Here is a 22,871-nt window from a genome sequence, read left to right on the forward strand (position 1 = left end):
ATGCATTAAAGAATGGTGATATTACTTCTGGGAAATGTTTTAAGGAAAATTAAAAGACAAATAGCAAGGTAGAAATTGCATTTATAGCATACAAAAGAGAAAGAGTAGTACCCAAGTATTATGCTGTGTGTCCTCAGCCCAGCACTTAATGATCTGAAGCAAGAAGATTGTAAGCTTTAGCCCAAACTGAACTATTCAGCAAGAATTTCTGTCAACAAAACAAAACAAAATAATAATAAAAAATGAGGGGAGAAAGGGGGAAGGAAAAAGGAAAGGAACTAAGAAAGGATAAGAGAGGAGGAGAAGAAACAGGAAACAGAAAGAAACAGGAGAGTGGATATGGGAAGGGAAGAGATTTATAAGGTCCCCTCCAAAAAAGTAGTAAATGATGGAAATCGTTTGTTTATTTATTTATTTTTCAAATGGCTACAATTTAAAGACATAGGAGAACTCATAAACCTGTTCAGGGAGCAGGTCATCAGCACCTCTGTCCGATCATGGCCACCACAGTCACCACACGCAGACAGCTTGGCATTAAGCATTGTCATGTGCCACTTCATACTTAGCACAACCTACGAAGTAGACGTGCTACCGATTTCTTAATGAGGGGAGTCCCTGTAATTGCAGGTCTGGGATGTAGGGTCAGAGTCTGCTCTGTCCACCACGCTGAGTCTCCACCTACCTGCTCTTCCGTCAAGGTTAAACTAATTTTCTCTGAGTGCCCTGAAGCAATGTGCACTTAAAGAGTTTCGAGTGACAGCAATGACGACAGTAGACCAGAAAGAGTCGGTACAAAAGGGGTCGAAAGTCAGTGTCACCAGACCATACAAACATGAGAACACTTAGGAGTCCAGCAGTCTGAGAAGGGTTTTTGACTTAGATTTTTAAACCTCTTTAAAAATTGTCTGTTACTGCCCATGGCATTTGAGCAACATCGTTATGGCGAAGGAAGCAGAGCACATCTTATGCAAGCGTTTCGACAAGAATAGCCACGGCTGTCCCGTTAGAAGGCAGTCCTTCCCCGGCATCTCCATCTTTGACTGTGTGACACGTGGCACATCTGTGGAGGACACGTGAATAAGACAGGAGCTTTATAAAGTTGTTTCTCTCATTGAAATCTTTATGCTTTTATTTTTACAAATAGTGGCTGTTTTTGTTTCATACGAGTGTTCCCCTTACGAGTTGAAGGAACTTCTTCCTGTTGAAATTCTGTCAATCAATTTGACTGGCAGAGTTAAGTCGCTACCTCAAATAATGTGCTTCATTGAAATAGTCTGCAAAGACACCTGCAGGAGCCTGACCTTCTGACAGAGAATGTCTGTTGCTCATGGGAGTAATGAGAGAAAATGAAATCCCTCTCATGCTTGGGATTTGAATAATACATCACTTTGTCCATTGCCATCTCGCTAGAAACTAAATGTTCTGACATTTTGGTAACCTAAGGGAGCAATCGAGCAGTTGGAAGATCAAGCCAGAGCCTGGCCAAAACCTAATCCTGAGAGGTTAGGGAGTGGCCGCCAAGGTCAAGTGAGTGGTTCCAGATAGAACTCAATTAGACCTTGCTACAAACTTGGACTCTGATCTCTGTCCTCAAGATATGCATTTCTGGGTGTGGGTAGGTTGTCAGCCACTGTACTAGAAGAATTGCATGGGCAGTTAGTGGCCTTGAAATCCAACTGAAATATGCTTGCTGACTGATGCAGAATTAAGGGCAGGAAAACATACAGACACAAGGCACAACAAGAACAATGCCTCTGCTGTACTGGGTTCCCAGGGACGGTACTGCTGCTGTGGGCTGTGAGTGATGAATAAAGCACATACGGAGGCAAAGGAGATTTGAGGACGCTGGAGTTTGGAAGAGCAGGAATGTAGGGGACATTATAGAAGTATATAGAGGACGGCAGAATAGAGGGTAAGCAGAGACCTCAGTCTGAACAACTAGCAGTTTCCCTGACACTTTTGTCTAAGACTCCTCTGAAATGAGAAGGCAGAGTGTTGACTAATAAATGATGTTAGTGGGCAAGTGTACTAGCCAACTGCCACAGAAACATAGCAAGGAAGAGGGATTAGAAGAACCACCTGACTTCTCACCCCTCAGTTACTGAGGAAAAACTCCCAAGGGGAGCAGGAGTGGAAACAATCTCTAGAAGCTGGTCCACCTCATCAAGCGTCTCAAACGGATGCTTCCCTGTGACCAAATGGCCATTTTATTTGCTTTTGCTTTCTCTATTAGGGAAGATGTAATCTACAGGCCTCTGAAAGCATCTTTGTAAATTTGTTTGTGTGTGCACACGTGCATATGTACATGTATGTGAGTATGAATATGGAGGCCAGAGGTCAGCCTTGGGTATTGTTCCTCTGATACTGTGTCCTAATTAATATTAACCGTCAACTTGGACAGCCTAGAACCATCACCTGAAAAAAAATCTATTAGATAATTAGCCTCATCAGGTTGACTTGTGGGTGTGTCTGTAAGAGACTCTCTTAATTACTAATTAATGTAGAAGTGCCTAGGCCTTGTGGGTGATACTACTTCCTAGGCAGATGGTCTGGGCTATCCAAGAAAGCTGGCTAAGAGTGAACAAAGAGAAAGCCGACAAGCAGTGTTTCTCTTCAAGATTTCTGCTTGAGTTTCTGTCCTGGTTTCCCTTCCTTGAGTTGCTTTTGGTCAGAATATTTTATTGCAGGAACAGAGAAAAAAACTAGAATAAGCCATTCCCCTTTCGGTTTGGTTTGGTTTGGTTTGGTTTGGTTTGGTTTGGTTTGGTTTGGTTTGGTTTGGTTTGGTTTGGTTTGGTTTGGTTGAGATCAGGCCTCTTACTGAGACCTGAGCCTTTTTGCTTTAAGCTAGAACAGGACATTGAACCCAGGGATCTGCCTATCTTCTCTTCCCTAGATCTTGGGTAGTAAGCAGGCACCACCATGCACAGCCATATAAGATTTATTTTATCTTTTTCCTTATTAAAGATAAAAGAAACAGCCCAGAATAGTTCTGCATGCCCTTAATTGCAGCACTTGGGAGGCAGAGGCAAGCAGACCTCTGTGAGGTCAAGGTCAGCAAGATCTATATAGTGACTTCCAAGCCAGCCAGATCTATACAACGAGGCCCTATCTCAGAAACAAACGAAAAAGATAAAGGAGATCAAACTCCATGATTTGAACAATTTAGGTAACAAAGCATCTCACCTTTAAGCCTCTCACTTTCAATGATCTCACCAGCAATAGCTTTCTTTCTACTGCTAGAACCTGCCGTTCGCTAGGCTGGAGCAATGAATGTCCTCCACTGGTAAAGCACATGCCTTGCAAACTTGGTAGCTTGAATCCAATAACTAGAATCTATGTAAAAGTCAAACATGAGGGTATGCTTAAAAACTCAGTTCTGAGGAGATGGAAGCTTGTTGGCTAAGTAGACTGTCCTTCTTGGTGAATTTCCAGGACAGTGAAAGACCCTCTCAAACAAAGTGAAAGGCGCCTCTGACCTCTCTTTCACACACACACACACACACACACACACACACACCCTCATATAAACACCACACACGTGGCCAGATGTGCATCATGCACACACACATGAAACTGTAGTTATCCATAAATAGCTCTTTGATCTCTTCAGAATATTATTCAATTTAAATCTTCTTCACGTGGCTATTTCCAAGTTACTCTCTGCACATACAGGAATTTAAAAGTGGCAAATGCCTGGTACTCTGTATCCCTCCAAACAATCATTCTGCAACTTACGTATTGCTGGAAAGTTTGCATATTTTTCAATAGAAAAGAATCGTCATTAATAACAGTACCCCATAGGGGACAGTAACACAGAGGAATGGGGTGAGCTCAAATGGGCAAAACCAGATGGTGGGACAGACATGCTAAGCGAGACATTATTATAGCCCCAAACCACTCTCTCACCCATGTACGTGTGACAAGCTATGTGTAATATTATGTCACCTATGAAGTTACTGTCTTCCTAGATGTATCCTATGCTATGTGAGTTCTTCACACTCATCTTTTACCCAACATTGCCCTTGAGCTTAGATATCTTTTTACCTCCCAGAGAGTTCAGAAGTATTCCTATCTCTGCTAATTCCCCGTGAGAAACAGTTATTAAAATCTAGACAGGAAGGGAAAAACAGAGCACATGACTGTCAGTAACAAATTAGCTTAAACTCAGAAGTTCGTCAAGTGGCTGCACTTGAAGGTACACACACACACACACACACACACACACACAGAGAGAGACAGACAGACAGATACACATATGTATATACATATGCTTTTCTTTAAAGAATAACTAAAATTCTGAATTTTAAATCTATCATTTTTAGTATTTAACATTCTATTAAATGAATGCTTTGAATTTAAATATTCTCTTCTGATGCAATCCCTTGATTAGGGCAGGCTTGAGCAAGAGAGGAAGCCTAAATCAAAGAGAAACCTACCTTACCAGGGTTTGAGTGTTTCAGGTACTTACAGTTAAGTTAGACTAACTTAATTAATTAGTCTAACTAATTAATTAATTAATTATAGGGGCATTAATATAGACAAAATCCTGGAGATGGTACAGACCATATGAGCAATACTTACATGTATGCTAGTGTATGATAGATCAGACAGGACTGACCAAGAAGGAAGAAAGTTATGGTGTGGTTAATATTGGAAAGGAAAACAAAGCACAATGTGAACTAAGTAGCAACTAAGTCATTGTTAATTAGGTTAATTGTTAATTTTCATAAAGCAAACTTAGGAATCAATAGAGGAAAGGGAATTTTCAAACAGCGTTTTTGTCATATCGTTGGTAATAAACTATATGATTTACCTCAGACACATAAAGTTGCCGATCTATTGCACACAACGCAAGCCATCTCCAGAGCCAATACACTGAAAACACAAGCTGCCTACATTGTCTCCCCAAGCCCCTTGACAGTGTCTCCCACCCACTCCTCCCTCCTCCAGGCAAACACCGGTCCGCCTTAAGTCATTATCTGTTGTTTGATTTTCTACAATTTATGTACACAGAGCTATGTAGTGAGTACATTCTTGCCTGGTTTCTTTTATTTGAAACAATCATTTTGTGATCCGTCTACACTGCTTTATGTATCAAAGCACGATTATTTTTATGACTTTAATCATTCTTGTTTGCCAGTCACCTGACATTGTACATCAGGTGGGTTATGGTTTGTGACTATGTGAATAAAGATGCTATGCAAATTCATTTAAATATCTTTAAGCAAATTGTTTCCTTCTGAGCAAACATAAAAAAATTAATGCTCTAGGACAGAAAAGGGGTTTTATGCTGTAAAAATCCAGGCTGCAGTTCACAACATTAATATTTAAGTATTCTCGTGTTAAAGAAATGGCATTAGGCACATTTTTTTAAATGTGTAAGTAGTAGCCAATAATGGTTAAGAACTTTCTAGAAAGATATCCAGAAATAAACAGGCATATCAGTCAACCCCCAGTCAATCCTAAAAGGCAACGGGTGTTGCCGTCCATTCCTTTTCAAGCTGGTTCAGTGCTGCAGGCTACATACTGAACCAGTGCCGTGCTGCCTTCCCACGTGAAGGAGTACACGGTGTGTACAGTGCATCAAGATCACCATATCCTTTCATGAGAGATTGAGGCCCAAAGTACCTGTGTAAATTCATAGAAACAATTTGTAAAATGTTTCTGCGTAGTATACATACATGAGATGACAGGGTCAATAACCATATATAAAGAATTAGTGGAAAGTGTGGAAAACAATAAAATTTGTAAAGTAGGGAGGGAACCTAGGCAGTAGTTCACAAGCACATGAAAGGAAAACCATAAGAAAACTGCTACACTTCACTTTAATCAAAGAAATTAAAAATGAGCTCCTCGTGGCCTCCTAACCAACCAGCGGCTATTTTCAGGTGTGTTGTTGGGTTCTGTTCCTCCTACTAGCAGTAATTCACCGTGATAGTGAGGTTGGAAGCCATTCTCTCAGCTTGTTGTTGGGAGCAGAAATGAATGCAATAGTTCTGGGAAGTCGTGTGGCAATCCCCGTGTACAACAGCGACTCGAAATAATTGCACCCTGTGATTAAAATGCTATTTTTGGAGCCTCCTGAAGAAATAATTTGGAATGAACATAAAGACTTCTGTAATGACCCTTGGATAGCATCACTTATAGTGGATGACGTGTAATGGTGAATGCCTCATAGCAGGGAAGTGCGTGAGTAAAGTCACTCCATGGACAAGAAATACATTGTAGCTACTAAATGTGAGTTTGATTGTGCTAGTTTACAATAATGAGATTTACTACAAATTTCCTGGAAAATAGTTCTATGATATTTTAATTCATTTAGAATGTTTATGGCCATTTACACAGTAATTCTACTTCTAGGAATTTCCAAAAAGAAAACATTTTACCCCAAACTCATAAACAATGATCATGATGCCAGTATTATTTAAGACATGAAAATTTTAAGAAAAAGTGGATGCCCAATGATGGAGAGATGGTTAAATACATTGTGGTATACCCACGTAATGAAAAACCACTCAAAGAACCTTATAAAAATGTTTCTTGAGAAACAATATGCTTTTCATAAAATAGAATATGGCACGTGACATTGTTACTGGAGACCAGGGGCAAGAAGACACAGAAGGAAATTGAGCACAATGTTAGGAATGACTGTTCCTCACAGTGAGATCTTGAACTTGCTTTTCTTCCTGAAACAGAACCCCTGGTCTGAGAAGAAGGGTTGCATTAGCTACTGGTCCTGTTGCAGCGATAAGACACCCAGCAGGGAGCAAACTTAAGAAAGAGGGGGTTACTTGGGCTCACAGTTGCAGGTTTTCATAATGGCCAGAACTTGAGACAACTGGGCAAGTTTCATCTTTTTGTGCTGTCCGGAAACCAGGCTTAGGGAAGGTTGCTGCCCACCTGCAGAGTGGCTCACCCTATCTCACTTAACCTACTCAGGATAACCCCTCACAGACATGGCATGGACAACATCAATTATTCTAGATCCTGTCTGCTGAACAATCAATGTTAAGCATCACAAGGGAGAAAAGGTTTGCTTTGCCTGTGGTTTGAGGAGATACAGTCCACTGGGGCGAAGATGTAGCAGCAGGAGTTGTTGGTGGCCAAGGTGACAAGGACATAAGGCTGCTTTCTCATATCTGAGCAGATGTGAAGCAAGCGGAGACAAATGTGGGCTGTCAGACGGTTCTCTCCCTCTCACTTTTGGCTCAGTCTGGGATCTCAGCCCAGGAGATGGTGCAGGAGCTCCTCCCCCTTCAGTGCAGAGCTCCTCCCCTTCTCCTCTTTAACCTTCTCTGGAAATGCCCTCAAAGACACACTCAAAGCTGTTCCTCCCTAATACCCAGGCACCTCTGAATCCAACTGAGTTGGCAGGGGAAGGTAACCATAGCACCAATTAGCTTCTCCCTATTTGGCTTCCTGTGTGTTATGAATGGTTCCCAGGAGATTTGTTTGCAACACTGTGGTATGAATTCGGTTAAGAAGTCAGAATTTGAAATTGAGTATTCAGTGTGACACGACTATAAGAACAAACCAGGCCAGAGTCTTCAGAAATAGACTGAATTGTATCTTATCAACTGTTCTTCAGAATTTCATTGTTATGTATTTGTTTGAACCAGGCTCATACTCTGTGTTCTTAGCTGTCCTGGAACTCACTACATAAACCAGGCTGACAGAATTCACAGAGATCTGCTCAACTCTGCCTCTCCTGGTGTTAGGATTAAGGGTACTGGTCACCACACCAGGCTTAGGAATTTCTAAAGAGCAAAGAATAAGAGTAAAAGTTCTACTTAGCAAACATGGCCATTGCAATCATGAGTTTGGGTTCACAACACTGTTTCCCTGCTGTGGTCAACAAAAGACTGACTTTGCCAATAATCAGTTACATATGGGAAGGTGTCTCTTGGGGCCCCTCTCTCTCCTTGTTGAACAATAATCAACTGAAGATTCTAGCAGAGGAGGAGTCATTGTCTTTAATTCTACACCCCTGGTGTCTCGCTAAGCTCTAGTGGACAGTCCCAACGCCGCAGTCATATATGGGACCCTGGCTTAAACTCAATGAGTCTTAAAACAAAGCAAAAGACATGAAAGAGGGGAGATTGACAGGAATGGGATGTTCGAGTAATTAGAACGTATTTGACATGTGTAAATATGTCAAAGAACAAATTTTATTCATTAAAGAAAGTGACACAAACAAGTTACTCTGTGAAAAAGAGGGCCTCAACTTCTGACGAGAAATAAAAGATACAAAAAAGAAGTCAGCAAGCCTTTCTTAATGCAGGTTCCAGAAACACCACTCTATGGGGAGAGGTGAGGCCAAGGGTTTACAGCACCTGTCTGCCTTGTGTGAGGCCCTGGGTTTGCTTCCTGGTATGATGGTGCTGTTGGTCATGGTGGGTGTTGGTGGTGATGTGATTATTGTGGTGATGGTGATTGTGTTGTGATTATTTGTGGTAATGGTGATTGTGATGTGATCATTGTGGTGATGGTGATGGTGATGTGATTATTGTGGTGGTGGTGGGATGGTGATGGTGATTATCGTGGTGATGGTGATTGTGATGTGATTATTCTGTTGATGGTGACAGTGATTATTGTCATGGGGATGTGGGTGATGGTGTCATCATCATAACCATTGTCATCATCATCCCATCATGTTGAAAAGAGAAACTGGTTTATGTAAGAGGAGCTCACATTACAGGTGATTTCATCCTTGATCCAGGGTCAGAGGACACACCTAAAGCATTACCACTTCCTGTTTCTAGTCTCTGTTTGTTTCTGCCTGGGTCTTACTCATTGACTACTATTAAAACCAAAAAACCAGTTCCTGTGTCCTTCTCCACTCCCAGACAGGAGCTTTCCCACCAACAGTAAGTGACACCATAACAGCCCCCATCCATGCTGCAGAGGATTTTTCTTTAAGTGGCAACTCCCACCTTAGGCTATGTGCCCAGCACTGGGCACTCAGCATGGCCAGGTCATGGCCATGACCCCAAGACCTGGTGTATTTGTCTGCCTTTCTATCTGAAGGGAAACAGAGTCAGTGCGCAGATGCCATATGGGAATACTGGTAGGAGAGTATGACAGATGTCAGGTGACCACAACCTACACAAACGACAGGAAACACGGTGTGTGGTCATCTTGTTCAAGCCTTGTGGACATTCACACATGATTGTGTCTACTTTCAAATGAGGAAATCCACAGTCTGGAAAACTAAACTCTGAGAACCTGACATCATTGCACGGCAGGGATTTTACTCTATGTATGTCTGACTCCAAAACTACTCTGTGTTCAACCAAAAGAAAGGCAGCAAGGATGTCTGTTTCTATGAGTGAGAAACATAAAGAGAGCAGACACCAATTTTAATCTCTTCCAAATTAAGCCCCTAGGTGACAGGTTACTTCTTTCTCCCCAGGGAACAATGTTTTGAGAAGAGCTAACAAAGCAAATGTCAGAGTACACCCCTTAGGTATAATATTTACTTCTTTCCATACATTGAAATCAAAGGCTGTGAGATAACTTGGGAAAGCTCTTGCCACGAAAGCATGAGGACCTGAGTTTTATCCCCAGAACCAACAGGGTTCTCATGTGTGACCTGGTGCTGTGCGTTTATAATCTCAGCACAGGGGAGGCAGACAAAGGCAGGTGTCCGGGGCTGCCTCATCCTAGCCTACTTGGTGAGTTTAAGGTACTTAGGGTAGACTTAAGGCCTACTTGGGAGACCCAGTCTCTAAGAACAAGGTGAACAGCAGCTGAGGAACAGCACCCACAGCTGTCCTCTAATATCTATATGAATGCACACACCTGTATGTTCACACACACACACACACACACACACACACATATACACAGAGAGACCCACAGACACACATACAGACACACATACAGACACACATACAGACACACACAGAGAGAGAGAGAGAGAGAGAGAGAGAGAGAGAGAGAGAGAGAGAGAGAGAGATGGGCATGCTCTGGCACTGATTTTTGTTTTTAAAGACATAGAGAGCAGTCTATGCTTGGTCCTTAAGGTGTACTTTTGAGAGCACACTAGGTACTCTGAGAAACATAAAAGGAAACACTGCCTAAGTTAGGGCACAAAGGAAAGGGGAAAATGGAACATTCACAGTGGGAGAGGAATAAAGGGCAACCCAGAAACAATTGTCTCTGTAGGTCTGGCAGTCCCCAGCCACAGCAGACATCCTAAAAGAAGCCTTGGGTTATTCATACCTGCCGAGGGCTTGCTATACCTGCTGATTAAGACTCCAGGACCGACACACTAGCTATGTTTAATGGACACTCAACACTTTAAGGTGTGTTTCCTTAACATTTGCATTTCCTGTCCTTGGTTCTGAATGAATATAAAAAGCAAAGCCCTCACCTCTTCATGGTTCCAAGGGGTGAGTCCAAAAATAGACAGAAGCGTTGGCTTTCGCCAGGACATCGTGTCCCCAGTTTTCTTTCCAGAACCCACAGGATGCACACGTTGCTCTTGAAGTCTGTCCACAGCACACCAACTGCAAGGTCTGCACTTGTGCCCTGCTGAGTGGCTGTGCTTGCCAAAGCTGCATTTTGTAGATAACTCGTGTAGAACAACTGCTGGATGAGTAATTTGTAATCAGAGCACTGGCAGAGCCTTGAGAGTTATTTAGTACCGTGTCCTTAGTTCTTCATTCAAAAGAAGTGATATTCCACAGTCAAGTGAGGCTATAAAAGTGCCTTGAACTTACAGCATGGAAGCCAAGCCCAAGTGCTGGGGGCTCTGCTGTGACAAAGGCAATACACTGTACTCTGGCCAAGAAGGAGCTAAGTCCCTCTGAGCCAGACAAAAAAATGCAGCTCTTCTGCCTTCGTTTTTAAACAATTTTTTAATGTCTTATTATTTTTAATAATATGTACTCATGTGTCTGTGTGGGGGTTTGTGATTTTGAGGGCAGTACCATGGTAGTCCAGAGAGGCAATAGGATTCTCTGGAGCTGGAGTGACAGACAGTTGTAAGCCAGGGGATGTTGGTTTTGGTAACCAAATTCAGGTCCTCTGCAGGAAGAGGATGTGCCCTTGACTGCTGACCCATCTCCTTTTTTTTTTATTAAATATATTTTTTTTATTAACTTGAGTATTTCTTATATACCTTTCGAGTGTTATTCCCTTTCCCGGTTTCCAGGCAAACATCCCCCTCCCCCCTCCCCTTCCTTATGGGTGTTCCCTTCCCAACCCTCCCCCCATTGCCGCCCTCCCCCCATAGACCAGTTCACTGGGGGTTCAGTCTTAGCAGGACCCAGGGCTTCCCCTTCCACTGGTGCTCTTACTAGGATATTCATTGCTACCTATGGGGACAGAGTCCAGGGTCAGTCCATGTATAGTCTTTAGGTAGTGGCTTAGTCCCTGGAAGCTCTGGTTGCTTGGCATTGTTGTACTTTTGGGGTCTCGAGCCCCTTCAAGCTCTTCCAGTTCTTTCTCTGATTCCTTCAATAGGGGACCTATTCTCAGTTCAGTGGTTTGCTGCTGGCATTCGCCTCTGTATTTGCTGTATTCTGGCTGTGTCTCTCAGGAGCGATCTACATCCGGCTCCTGTCGGTCTGCACTTCTTTGCTTCATCCATCTTGTCTAATTGGGTGGCTGTATATGTATGGGCCACATGTGGGGCAGGCTCTGAATTGGTGTTCCTTCAGTCTCTGTTTTAATCTTTGCCTCTCCCTTCCCTGCCAAGGGTATTCTTTTTCCTCATTTAAAGAAGGAGTGAAGCATTCACATTTTGATTATCCGTCTTGAGTTTCCTTTGTTCTAGGGATCTAGGGTGATTCAAGCATTTGGGCTAATAGCCACTTATCAATGAGTGCATACCATGTATGTCTTTCTGTGATTGGGTTAGCTCACTCAGGATGATATTTTCCAGTTCCAACCATTTGCCTACGAATTTCATAAACTCGTTGTTTTTGATAGCTGAGTAATATTCCATTGTGTAGATGTACCACATTTTCTGTATCCATTCCTCTGTTGAAGGGCATCTGGGTTCTTTCCATTTTCTGGCTATTATAAATAAGGCTGCGATGAACATAGTGGAGCACGTGTCTCTTTTATATGTTGAGGCATCTTTTGGGTATATGCCCAAGAGAGGTATAGCTGGATCCTCAGGCAGTTCAATGTCCAATTTTCTGAGGAACCTCCAAACTGATTTCCAGAATGGTTTTACCAGTATGCAATCCCACCAACAATGGAGGAGTGTTCCTCTTTCTCCACATCCTCGCCAGCATCTGCTGTCACCTGAGTTTTTGATCTTAGCCATTCTCACTGGTGTGAGGTGAAATCTCAGGGTTGTTTTGATTTGCATTTCCCTTATGACTAAAGATGTTGAACATTTCTTTAGGTGTTTCTCAGCCATTCGGCATTCCTCAGCTGTGAATTCTTTGTTTAGCTCTGAACCCCAGTTTTTAATAGGGTTATTTGTTTCCCTGCGGTCTAACTTCTTGAGTTCTTTGTATATTTTGGATATAAGGCCTCTATCTGTTGTAGGATTGGTAAAGATCTTTTCCCAATCTGTTGGTTGCCGTTTTGTCCTAACCACAGTGTCCTTTGCCTTACAGAAGCTTTGCAGTTTTATGAGATCCCATTTGTCGATTCTTGATCTTAGAGCATAAGCCATTGGTGTTTTGTTCAGGAAATTTTTTCCAGTGCCCATGTGTTCCAGATGCTTCCCTAGTTTTTCTTCTATTAGTTTGAGTGTGTCTGGTTTGATGTGGAGGTCCTTGATCCACTTCGACTTAAGCTTTGTACAGGGTGATAAGCATGGATCGATCTGCATTCTTCTACATGTTGCCCTCCAGTTGAACCAGCACCATTTGCTGAAAATGCTATCTTTTTTCCATTGGATGGTTTTGGCTCCTTTGTCAAAAATCAAGTGACCATAGGTGTGTGGGTTCATTTCTGGGTCTTCAATTCTATTCCATTGGTCTATCTGTCTGTCTCTGTACCAATACCATGCAGTTTTTATCACTATTGCTCTGTAATACTGCTTGAGTTCAGGGATAGTGATTCCCCCTGACATCCTTTTATTGTTGAGGATAGCTTTAGCTATCCCTGGTTTTTTGTTATTCCAGATGAATTTGCAAATTGTTCTGTCTAACTCTTTGAAGAATTGGATTGGTATTTTGATGGGGATTGCATTGAATCTGTAGATTGCTTTTGGTAAAATGGCCATTTTTACTATATTAATCCTGCCAATCCATGAGCATGGGAGATCTTTCCATCTTCTGAGGTCTTCTTCAGTTTCTTTCCTCAGTGTCTTGAAGTTCTTATTGTACAGATCTTTTACTTGCTTGGTTAAAGTCACACCGAGGTACTTTATATTATTTGGGTCTATTATGAAGGGTGTCGCTTCCCTAATTTCTTTCTCGGCTTGTTTCTCTTTTGTATAGAGGAAGGCAACTGATTTATTTGAGTTAGTTTTATACCCAGCCACTTTGCTGAAGTTGTTTATCAGCTTTAGTAGTTCTCTGGTGGAACTTTTGGGATCACTTAAATATACTATCATGTCGTCTGCAAATAGTGATATTTTGACCTCTTCTTTTCCGATCTGTATCCCCTTGATCTCCTTTTGTTGTCTGATTGCTCTGGCTAGAACTTCAAGAACTATATTGAATAAGTAGGGAGAGAGTGGGCAGCCTTGTCTAGTCCCTGATTTTAGTGGGATTGCTTCAAGTTTCTCTCCATTTAGTTTAATGTTAGCAACTGGTTTGCTGTATATGGCTTTTACTATGTTTAGGTATGGGCCTTGAATTCCTATTCTTTCCAGGACTTTTATCATGAAGGGGTGTTGAATTTTGTCAAATGCTTTCTCAGCATCTAATGAAATGATCATGTGGTTCTGTTCTTTCAGTTTGTTTATATAATGGATCACGTTGATGGTTTTCCGTATATTAAACCATCCCTGCATGCCTGGGATGAAGCCTACTTGATCATGGTGGATGATTGTTTTGATGTGCTCTTGAATTCGGTTTGCCAGAATTTTGTTGAGTATTTTTGCGTCGATATTCATAAGGGAAATTGGTCTGAAGTTCTCTTTCTTTGTTGTGTCTTTGTGTGGTTTAGGTATAAGAGTAATTGTGGCTTCGTAGAAGGAATTCGGTAGTGCTCCATCTGTTTCAATTTTGTGGAATAGTTTGGATAATATTGGTATGAGGTCTTCTATGAAGGTTTGATAGAATTCTGCACTAAACCCGTCTGGACCTGGGCTCTTTTTGGTTGGGAGACCTTTAATGACTGCTTCTATTTCCTTAGGAGTTATGGGGTTGTTTAACTGGTTTATCTGTTCCTGATTTAACTTCGATACCTGGTATCTGTCTAGGAAATTGTCCATTTCCTGATGATTTTCAAATTTTGTTGAATATAGGTTTTTATAGTAAGATCTGATGATTTTTTGAATTTCCTCTGAATCTGTAGTTATGTCTCCCTTTTCATTTCTGATTTTGTTAATTTGGACACATGCTCTGGGTCCTCTCGTTAGTCTGGCTAAGGGTTTATCTATCTTGTTGATTTTCTCAAAGAACCAACTTTTGGTTCTGTTGATTCTTTCTATGGTCCTTTTTGTTTCTACTTGGTTGATTTCAGCTCTGAGTTTGATTATTTCCTGCCTTCTACTCCTCCTGGGTGTATTTGCTTCTTTTTGTTCTAGAGCTTTTAGGTGTGCTGTCAAGCTGCTGACATATGCTCTTTCCTGTTTCTTTCTGCAGGCACTCAGCGCTATGAGTTTTCCTCTTAGCACAGCTTTCATTGTGTCTCATAAGTTTGAGTATGTTGTATCTTCATTTTCATTAAATTCTAAAAAGTTTTTAATTTCTTTCTTTATTTCTTCCTTGACCAGGTTATCATTGAGTAGAGCATTGTTCAATTTCCACGTATATGTGGGCATTCTTCCCTTATTGTTATTGAAGACCAGTTTTAGGCCGTGGTGGTCCGATAGCACGCATGGGATTATTTCTATCTTTCTGTACCTGTTGAGGCCCGTTTTTTGACCAATTATATGGTCAATTTTGGAGAAAGTACCATGAGGAGCTGAGAAGAAGGTATATCCTTTTGCTTTAGGATAGAATGTTCTATAAATATCCGTTAAGTCCATTTGGCTCATGACTTCTCTTAGTCTGTCGACATCACTGTTTAATTTCTGTTTCCATGATCTGTCCATTGATGAGAGTGGGGTGTTGAAATCTCCCACTATTATTGTGTGAGGTGCAATGTGTGTTTTGAGCTTTAGTAAGGTTTCTTTTACGTATGTAGGTGCCCTTGTATTTGGGGCATAGATATTTAGGATTGAGAGTTCATCTTGGTGGATTTTTCCTTTGATGAATATGAAGTGTCCTTCCTTATCTTTTTTGATGACTTTTAGTTGGAAATTGATTTTATTTGATATTAGAATGGCTACTCCAGCTTGCTTCTTCTGACCATTTGCTTGGAAAGTTGTTTTCCCAGCCTTTCACTCTGAGGTAGTGTCTGCTTTGTCTCTGAGGTGTGTTTCCTGTAGGCAGCAGAATGCAGGGTCCTCGTTGCGTATCCAGTTTGTTAATCTATGTCTTTTTATTGGGGAGTTGAGGCCATTGATATTGAGAGATATTAAGGAATAGTGATTATTGTTTCCCTTTATATTCATATTTGGATGTGAGGTTATGTTTGTGTGCTTTCATTCTCTTTGTTTTGTTGCCAAGACGATTAGTTTCTTGCTTCTTCTAGGGTATAGCTTGCCTCCTTATGTTGGGCTTTACCATTTATTATCCTTTGTAGTGCTGGATTTGTGGAAAGATATTGTGTAAATTTGGTTTTGTCATGGAATATCTTGGTTTCTCCATCAATGTTAATTGAGAGTTTTGCTGGATACAGTAACCTGGGCTGGCATTTGTGCTCTCTTAGGGTCTGTATGACATCAGTCCAGGATCTTCTGGCCTTCATAGTTTCTGGCGAGAAGTCTGGTGTGATTCTGATAGGTCTCCCTTTATATGTTACTTGACCTTTTTCCCTTACTGCTTTTAATATTCTCTTAGTCCTGGCACGTTTGTCACAAAATCTGGCAAAATACACCAAATAAGAATATTGTGAGCCTTGAGGTTGGATTTGGGTTTAAATATCATTTGACACCAGAACTGGCTTAGATCCACACATCCTCATCTGGATAATGCCACTGTCACCTAGAACTGTCTGCTCTCTTACAGACTCATACAGAATTCTCCCCACAATCCTTGGGTGTTCTCGGGATTGCTGTCCTCTACACTCCTGCTGTCCCTCTGGCCCTAATGTTGTGCGTGTTGAGGTCTCTCTTTTTCCACTTTATCTGACTCCACTGCCCCTTGCCAATGTCCACCAAATCGCCACTCATGTTGGTTCATCCAGCAACATCACCGAAGGCCGGAGGTCAGCAAGGGTGAGAGGAGTCACAGCTCTCTGTCCTCTCACCAGCCTATCTCCTCTGCTTTCATTCATTCAGCCTTGGTCTGCTTGTTGGATACAGATGCAAACATTCTTAATCATACCACGCCGAGAAACATTGCTCCCTTCTGTACTTGTTCCCAACAGCCGCACGTTCAAATGTATCAAGATGCTGCTACACAAAGGATGTCAGAAAAGGAAGTCTCCCATTATATCACTAGTTTGCTGTATTCCAAGATTCGTGTGGACTGCTGAAATTGCTAAATTTTATTGCTAAAATCTATTAGTAGATAAAGGAGTCACAGAACGTCCCAGGGTCTGATATATCGCGCATGACCGATGGAGATGATGGTGGTGGTTCTTACAGGATAATTAGTGTCTGTAGTAACTCTAGTTCTCTGAGGGACATCCATAGCAATTACAAAGTATTATTTTTTAATCATTTTAATGTCTGTCTTTTCCGTTGTGACTGTTAAGATTCCTGAGGGTAGAAACTATTTCTGTCTTGTTTACTGCTGTATGTCACTAATGTGTCATCTTGTGTCTGGCCCACATGTTTAACTCTTGATGCATTAATGAAAGGTAAATAGACATATGGACAGCTCCTAGTTACCAAGGGGGTTTCATCTCTTTCAGGTTGTAGGTTTATAGAAATAAGCATGGGGCAGATGAAGAATGCCGAACGTATCTTCAATGCTCTAGGAACCTTGTTGGTTCTATCAAGGTTTAGGAACAGCCAGCAGGAGCCATTTCGCTATTTACTTCTTGCTTGTATATAATTTCTCTTCTTACCATGACATTAGCCTCCTCCTTGTTAAGTTTCTCAGTATCCTAAAAGCTCTTACAAAAACAACAGAGCATCTATGTCTCATTAATGTAAACCTTGTCCACTAGGTTTCCAAGGTGCTCCAGAAAACCCACGAGGGCCCACGATTAATTTGGAATAGTTGAGAATTTCCCCTACTGTTTTCTATAATGGGTGTTTTAGTTTTTGTCCACTCTGTTGAGTTACTTGTGGATCTAAGAGTTACCTGTAGATCAGATCTATGTTCTGGATAGAAAGGTGTGCTCTGCGCAGTGAGGACGTTCGTGAATTAACTCGGAATAGAATGTGCCTTGCAGTCAGTCACCTGTGTGTGCCTCCCGAAAGCCAAAGATGCTGGGTTTGCAGCCACCTTCCCCAGTGAAGGGTGCCCCCTCTCCCTGCTAAAATAAGAACACTGGGTTCACACTAAGAGCTGTGAGTCTGTATATACAGCAGGATTCTGCCTTCCTTCCCTGGCCAGAACAACTCCTGCTGGTTTAGACTGTGGAACTCACCAACTTTATTACTGGCTGTCGCAGTAATAAACACTAGAAAGCTGAGGAAAGACTTTATCTTGTCCCAAACAAAGAAAATGAAACCACAGCAAATATTTTCCAAGTCTAATGTGTTGTTAAATGCAAGATGTTGTATGTATATGTATTGTGAGTGTGTGTGCGTGTGTGCGTGGGCACGTGTACGTGTTTGTGTATGTGTGTGTGAGAGTGTGTATGTGTGTGTGCGTGTGCGTGCGTGCGCGTGTGTGTGTGTGTGTGTGTGTGTGTGTGTGTGTGTGTGTGTGTGTGTGTGTGTGTGTGTTGATGACTATATCCAGGGCCGTATGAGTGGTGGCAAACACTCCACCATGGAGTCACAGCCTCAGTCCCTTTTGTATGTTTTATTTTAAGACAGAGGCTCAGTAAGTTACCCTAGCAGGCAACTGTCCTCCTGCCTCAACTTCCCCAGCAGTTTGGATTATAGAACTAGGACACTAGGGTCAGCTTAAGTTTCAATTTCAGATAAAAAATGAGTGATTTTAGTTCATATGTATACTGTTTAGACTTTAAAATGTATCTGCTAAGTCTGGTACCTTGAATGCATACTAAGCTTTTGGAGAGTGAAACAACATAGCCATCGTACACCAAGGAAACCACAGAGGCATTGTACAGTTTAGATGTTTGCTATTGACTCTATCTATTTATGTGTCTCTCTATCTGTCATCCACCTATCTATCATCTGTCTACCATCTACCTATTTATCTACCTATCATCTACTTATCTATCATCCACCTGTCATCTATCTGTCTGTCTATCTACCTACCTACAAACCTATCTACCTATCTGTCTGTCTACCTACCTACAAACCTATCTACCTATCTGTCTGTCTGTCTGCTACCTGTCTATCTCTCTATCTACCTACCTACCTACAAACCTATCTATCTACCTATCTGTCTGTTTGTCTGTCTGTCTATCTATCTCTCTATCTATCTACATACCTACCTACAAACCAATCTGTCTGTCTGTCTGTCTGTCATGCTGAGGGTCCCAGGTAAGCCCTTGGCAGTGTTTCCAGCAGTGTTCTCTCATCATGATTATCGTTATTCTTTCTAACTAGTACAACAGACAACTCATCACAGCGCATCCTTGTCTTGTTTCCCGTGGCGTCCCACTGTCATTCCACTTGCCAAACAAAAGAAGCAGCTCGCCGTGGACCTCGCTTTTAAAATGTTCTATAGAGAAGGTTGTAAAGCATCTTCTTCTTTAACACTTCATTTTCTCTTAGGCAGGACCCCCACCCCACCCAACAGCGTAGATGCAATACCCTAAGGCTCTACCCTTGGAATTTGCATCTCCTCTAAAAAGCGAAGTCAACGAGAGCATGGTGATCATCTCTAGAGCTGATTCGACGTTAGACTCCCAGAGGAGCTCTCGCAGTCGTACATGCGTGTGTGCTGGGGTTAGCAGTTCTGTCTCCTGGTTGGCTTACGCCGATAAAATGTAAAACCTCTCCCTAATGCATGCCCACACAACATGTGCATGGACGTGCACCGCCGAAAGCTCATTTCCATTGCCTGGAGACTTCGTTTCTAATGAATTGTACATAAACCTTAATTAATATGAATAAGTCCACCCAGAAAAACATTCTAGAAAGTGTCTTTTCTGTTGATATTATTGTAATTACCATCCAACAGGGAACTTAATGATTTTCTATAAGAGTGGATTAATGTTATATAACAGAGCTTAATGTGGGATTGTAGGAAGCATGGCCAATGAATTGTACAGGTCCTGTGACCGCTAGAGTGGCAGGAGAAACCCAGTCAGCAACGTGAAAGAGGGCAAGTCAGTAGTCAGAAGTTTCAGACAATATTTTCATGCCTTTGAGATGCATTTTTCAAAATCACACCTTCATAATAGAAATGCAACTATAAACTGTCAGAATATATTCTTAGTACGTTTTTGTGATAAACTGCGTGAATCCGCAAGTCACTTGAATTTGGTTTGACAACGATGATTGGAAATTCAATAGTGACTTTTGAAAAGCTGAAGCATTAGCTGGACATGTGGTGCACGGTTGTAATTACGAGTCAGAGGGAAAAAGATTGCTAAGTTCATGGCAAGCCCAGGGTACGTGGGAGTTCAAGGCCACAGTCTGGCTACAAGATACTGTCTCAAAAAAAAAAAAAAAAACCCAATAAGTAAGAAGTCAGATTATCTACCGAGTAATAGAAATGACAAAATGTAAGGAAGAACCACATTGTGTCCCTCACACAAATGCATCTCCCCGCACTGCTGTATGACAACCTCACCATCAGAATAGCATGAGAGCCACAGGAAGGAAAGAATATGTGAAACTTAAGGGGAAGAGGCCGGCAGGAGGCCAGCAGCAGGAATCTGGGATGGGGGAGGGTTGCAAAAACACACTGTTAAAACATCACCATGATATCTAACACTTTATATGCTGGTTTAAATGGAAAAAAATAATCATCTTTTAATATAGGCTTATTTACTTCATAAAATGTATTTATGTCACTTTCATTCAAGTTAAAAGTATTATATGCAATTAAACGAAGATACCACAAGGCCACACTCCTTCCCTTCTATGAGTTATAAAGTACCTTCATTCAAGAGTCAGAATGTAAACAGGGAGGTAAAAAGTAATCGATTTATTTCTAAACAGCCTTGTGGTGGGATTATCAATATTCCATGGACATTTGGCCTCTCTGAGGTTCTTCACAGTTATCCAAAAGAGAACTCCTTTGGCTTAAACAGACCTGGACATCCCCAGTGTTTGTAAAAAAAACAAAAAATAAATAAATAAAACTCTCACCATGGAATAAGCTACACAACATATGTTAAAGAAACTGAGTGTGTGTGTGTGTGTGTGTGTGTGTGTGTGTATGTGTGTCTAATGCATAGGTTCATATGCACAACTAACACAGTTTACATTTTTAAATGTTCTCTGTTGGCAGTGTTATCTTGTAAGATAATGATGGTGAAACCTCACTAATTTCAGTGAAATCTTAATTATTTCTTCTAAGAGACTCTCCATCACCTTTCCCCATCTCTTCAAAATGAGAAGAGCCCAGAAGGACAAAGAGGGAAGCCCTCTCCTTTTCTTTTCAAATTTGCCATCTCCTGGGTTCCCTGTGAGATTCGTTTCTCTTACACCGAGTGCCTCCAACCAATCACTGCTTAGAGACAGAAGCCTCCGGAGTTCCCACCTGAGTTCCCATGGCTCCCCTTCCCCTAAGGTTTGAGTCTCTCCCCATCTGGACTCACTCCCAGAGTAAATCCCTCAATTAGGGCCCTCATTAGCTGCTGCACACGGAATCAGTTCACCTTCCTTCTCTCCTTTCTCTATGACATGTCGGCCACTCTGCCAGCCTGAGGTCACTGCGCTGCTCTAACAGACATTGGCTTTGGGTGTCCGTGACACTGTGAAAGGGACAGTCCTCTGAGTGATAGGAAAGGAAATAAGCACAGCCATTCATGTGGCCGTGGTGAGGATACTCACAGGAAGACAGGATAGCGTTGTGGAGGTGAGCGGTGAGTGAGCATCAGAGAATCAGGAAATGTTACCCAGGAGCTGAGATGCTGATTTGAACTGGAATCTGGGACTGACCATCCCAGCAAATGAATCTGCAGAAGGGAGGGCCCTGCGGCACGCGTGCCCACAGTGCAGTTGGTGAACAGAGAGACCCTGGCTAGAACAAAGCTAGAAAGCAGGTGGCTCAGGACCACAGTTTTAAGGACTGGGACTTTAAATTAGAGTCAGGCGGAGTCCATCCTGCTTTCACTTGAGGTTCTCTGAGAGGCATCTTAATTGACCACAGAGGCCTTTTAGACACAACAGGCAGAGCAGCTGGATTAGATCGTGTAATACAAGCTGCAGTAACAGAAGTGATGTGTCTTAACAAAGACGGACACTTACAGCGCAGTCCGGCTAGAGGAGAGTCCCCAGGACGACAGAAATCAGACCCGCAGCACGTTTACCGTGGGAAGAGCAAAGGTCTGCATGTTGGGTTTCTGGCGGTTCAGAAGACAGAATCCATCAAGTGCAGGAGGCCAGAGTGGACTCTTTCCTAAAGCTGAGCCGGAGTCAGCATCCTCTGAATTCCTGTCTCCGTTCTTTCTCTTCTTGTGTCAGGGCCTTTGTCTTTTTTTTTTTTTCAGAAGCTGAGGACCGAACCCAGGGCCTTGCGCTTACTAGGCAAGCGCTCTACCACTGAGCTAAATCCCCAACCCCGTGTCTGGGCCTTTGTATATGGTCCTTACCCCAACCATCCTAGTGGGACAGTGTCTCCCCCTCGGCTGTCTTATGGCCTTGGTTTGTTAGAAGAAAGAGGTGAAAGATACCAAGCTCCTGTTCTCAGACTCTTTAGGCCTAGACTTTTGTGTAATATTAAGAGCCCTAGAATAAACACGTTTCTAAGAACTCGACAAAGCACGGTTAGTGGTGAATGCTACCTGCCTAGAGAACATTTGCAAGATCATCTGGCAAATAGTTTCCAATAGTTTTATGAAGAAAAATGTTGTTTCTCTGTATGTATTTTTAGACAACAATGCTGTTTTAGATTTTTGTATGCGTGTTATATGCATATATATGTATATGTATATTTCATAGTAAGTCAACTTCTCATACTCAGCAGTGTACTTAAAACTAAAAATGACCATCGATTTTTCTCTGTGCCTTCATTCTTTGCTGCATTATTACAAATACTCTTGCTGTACATCCTTTTATGAAACATTGGCATAAACCAAAGGTCTCATTTGTTTGGGTCCTTTAAAGCCAGTGTATAGGCATTGGAAGATAATGGCACAATTTTGAAACATTTTCTATCAGATAGAACCAGTGGCTTTCTTGCTTGAAAAGATATCTGGGGCCCTGATGTGGGTAGCAATCATTTGTCAATTCCAGGAGTCTCCTGGGAGCACCCCTGTTCCTGGAACCCCATATCCATTTCTTTCTCAGAGTCCTAGAAAGCATTTGTAAGAAAGACTCAGTGGAACATAGCTCTGAATCTTAAAAGAAAAAGACATCTCTACCCAGGAGCCATGAACTTGGGTCCTCATGTTGGATCTGCTCCTTACCCAGACAGCCTCGCCTTAGCCTCTAGACTTTGGAGTTTCTTTGACCTTAGCAAGTAAGATACAAAGTT

At 42.0% G+C, this 22,871-nt stretch overlaps 1 protein-coding gene across 35 annotated transcripts in view; it reads left to right on the forward strand.

Annotated features, from left to right (window-relative positions):
* Positions 1-22,871, forward strand: part of Dtna (dystrobrevin, alpha) — a 356,193-nt gene that overhangs the window by 191,723 nt on the left and 141,599 nt on the right. The window lies entirely within an intron of this gene.

This window comes from Rattus norvegicus, chromosome 18 (assembly GCF_036323735.1).
Source record: "Rattus norvegicus strain BN/NHsdMcwi chromosome 18, GRCr8, whole genome shotgun sequence".
Taxonomy (NCBI): Eukaryota; Metazoa; Chordata; class Mammalia; order Rodentia; family Muridae; genus Rattus; species Rattus norvegicus.